The sequence below is a fragment of the Melanaphis sacchari genome, unplaced genomic scaffold (assembly GCF_002803265.2).
Source record: "Melanaphis sacchari strain LSU unplaced genomic scaffold, SCAv2.0 Contig105_pilon_pilon, whole genome shotgun sequence".
Lineage (NCBI taxonomy): Eukaryota > Metazoa > Arthropoda > Insecta > Hemiptera > Aphididae > Melanaphis > Melanaphis sacchari.
Window position 1 is genome coordinate 651,232 of NW_020270395.1, and position 3,634 is coordinate 654,865.

Below are 3,634 nucleotides of genomic sequence, written 5' to 3' on the forward strand. Positions count from 1 at the left end.
AACGAATTTCACAATCTGGATATCCAGTTCATGAAATGAGTGGTTTCACTCTGTGGATGCAACATATATAATGTATAATATTCAGTCATTACGTTAGATGAGATGACCTAAAATACCTACTCAAATATATGACAAAGTTGAGAAATCGTTGCGTCTTAATAAACAGAGTGATTACTGATCACAAAGCATGTTCATCTCCATTTTTTTTTATTAACAAAGATCATATCCAAGTTCTGATTTTTGGAATTTTGAAATAAATTTGAGTTACCAAGTATCACATTTTTGGTTATTTAGAATTTTTATACCATATTTTTGAGTGTCTTGTTACAAACTTATAAATTAAGGTAAACCTTTCGATTGACATTATCGTTATACTAGATGTTCAAAATACACCGAAACACGGAAAATGTCTTCGACTAGCTCTCAGTGAAGAAAACACCAATGCAATCTACATATTTTTCCAAATAATAAATTCAAGTAAGAAATTATAAACAAATATAAATATTTCAATCTTGTTTTTATTATCTGTTTTTCTCTCTGTGTTTAATTGTAGGTTAATATAAACTATGCCGCTGAAGCCTTTACTTTAAATAAAATAAAAGTAAAAAACTTAATTTAATATTTCATCGAAATTCTGATATTAAACAACTATTAAACATATTATTTTACTATTCTTATTTATTACTGTATAATTTATAGATACATACTTTAAGTAATAATAAATAATAATACGTACTTTAAATCTTTGTATAATAATTGATATTCCAGGGATTTTTACTTAAATGGATATATGTCAATAATACTTATAATTTTTTGTCATTATTCTTCAAATTATCGACTTCCGTAAAAATGTTATAATATTCATCTGGATTCTGTGTATTCGTATTGATAACAACATTATTAGAACGCAATTATATTTTCTAATTTTTTTTTTAATGTTAAAACATTAATGCAATGATAAAATTATATAACAAGAATAACTTGGATGTTTAAGTTAAAAAGATAAAATAAAAATGTACATACATATGTATAACACTACATATCATAACTATATATAAATGTTAAATAATATTACAATTCGTCAAATTATTTTTTAACTTATTATGATATACTATTATCTTGGTTTATCACTATTTTTCTCCTTTTTCTAATTCGTTTTTAAACACACATCATTGTAAAAACTTATACATTCCTCGTTCTACTAAAAATCTATACTAAGATAATACGTTTGCAGTTCAAGTGGACTATTATCGAAACTTCTACATTTTGGAAGTTTACAATCGTAATATAAAAACGTGTTCGCCGAGTTGCACGAGTGAGTAGGTAGATAACGAACTATGTGACGGACGCGGTTTAGTCAATGGACAATGAAAGTGTGCATAATGCATAAATGCAACTATACCGCTTTACATGTTCACCAACGCCTTAATAATAGATTTAAAAAAAATGATATAGGTATTACAAGTATTTATTTAATCGTTATTTAATTAACTATTTTTTTTATATCTACATTTTTGTAGGTATTATGATTTATGAAAAAAATGAGTGAGATGCATGTCAAACACTCGATTACTTTAAAACCGGTACTTTTCAGTTATTGCAACTACGTATTAGGACTAAAAATTTCCCACGAGTATAAAAGTACACGTGTATATGGATTCCGTTATCCGTGTATTTGAAATTAAGAACTTGTGCAGGTACCTATTTAAAAAAGTATACCTATTTACTCGTATGATATCTTAACATGAACGCGAATACTCATATACCAATCACGTGTTGATATAATTATTATTACACGGGTTTTTCTTAGTTATGCATGTATTTAAAAATACAAAATTTAATTTAAAGTATATAAAACATTTTTATTAATCTTTATTTCTGTTAAATTTATTCTACAATAAAATTGTTTGTTGTTATTCGTTAGACCGGGACTACACACAGCGTATTCTGCGGCGATTTTCGTCGATTCATTATCTTCTATCAAGGAAGCTATAGACGACGGATGTAATACGCCGCGTTTTCATCCGCAGCGGAAAACACCAGTCGGCTTGCGTTTTGACGGACAAACGCTGGAGTAATAAAAACGTAAACTCCTAATTTTACATTGTTTTAAATTAGGATGGACAGATAACGTCGCGTTTATACCATAATTTTATAATTTTTTTTTTTAGATATTATACTAATATACACAGCAGAATACGCTCGACGGATACGCCTCATATCGCTAGTCCGCCGGAAAACGCGGCGGGATACCAATACACCGTGTATAGCACTGGGCTTACTTAGTTAACTCATTTTTACATTGTAGTTAATCGGTGATCGATGTATACTAATCCTTACGGTGGTTTTATCCAAATATTCTCAAATTCAGCAACGAAATTGAAAATTTCCATCAGTTGATAGTTATTAATTATTATTCTTAAAGTTTTCGCTGCAAAGTGTGAGAAATATCAAATGTTTTTATAATTTTTAACAGTTAAAATAAAAATTGTTATTTTAATATGTCAAAATCAAAAATTGGATATGGTAGTACCTATGTTAAACGTGTAGGAGATAAATGTTATTGTAACATGTGTGATGAAGACGATTTAAACGAATTTGTAAATTATGTATGTTAAGCTTAAAAATCAATTAGGTATGTCAAATTTTATTTTATTAATATTACTTGTTTGACTATCGTTGGTAGTCACGATAATTGAAAAGTTTTACCTTAAAATCTTATGAGCATATTTCTTTATAATCCTTTTTTTTTAGTTTTAAGAGTTTTGTATGTAGTCATTTCAAACTTCAAAAGTTCAATTTAAACTATTAATACGAATTTTTTTTAGGATCTATTATTTTAGAAATTAAGCGATTTGAAATTTGCAGTTGTAGTTATAACTGATAAGTGACTATTGTAATTGTGATTTTGCTAAAAAAAAATTTTGTTATAGGTAAAGTATTAATTTTCATATTTTTTGGGCCACCTTTTACATAGGAAAGTTAGTTTAATAAAATATAATTAGTATTACTAAACATTTAGTGGAGAATTTGCTTAAATAAACAAGTTTGCATTCGACGTTGTAGGAGACCTCGTGGCGCAACGGTAGCGCGTCTGACTCCAGATCAGAAGGTTGCGTGTTCAAATCACGTCGAGGTCAATGCATTTTTTCCATTTTTTCTAATTCATCGTATGATATTTAGTAATTGAAAATTAATCTTATTTATCAGATTCGTTTATTGAATTTTTTCTCCTTAAGATATTTTATAAATATATCATATATTTCCGAAATGTCTATTTAAAAAATAACTACTAATATTGTATTACACGTCAATACTAAGACGTAAATTTCATCTATTCTATATTGGAGTTTTAAAACCGTTTATCTAATTTAAAATTTTAAAACTGTTCATCGTAAGGTTAACAATAAAAGTATTATTATTTATTAAAATAATCAACAGTATTGAATTATCATTTAATAATTATTACATGATTTACATGTGCAGGGATTTAAACTTAGTGATAATCTAAAGTTTCGAGTTTCTAGTGCTCCTTGAATTGATAAAAGGTGCTTGACATTATTTTACAATTATTTTGTTATTCATATTTTTAATTTAATATTAATTTATTTTGTATTTTTCTATTAAATATACT

The 3,634-nt window shown here is 26.7% G+C and overlaps 1 non-coding gene across 1 annotated transcript; it reads left to right on the plus strand.

The window, feature by feature from the left end:
• The first annotated feature begins 3,068 nt into the window (after positions 1–3,068).
• Positions 3,069–3,140, plus strand: Trnaw-cca. Its single transcript has one exon. It is a non-coding gene; the product is annotated as a tRNA-Trp (tRNA).
• The last annotated feature ends 494 nt before the right edge of the window (positions 3,141–3,634 follow it).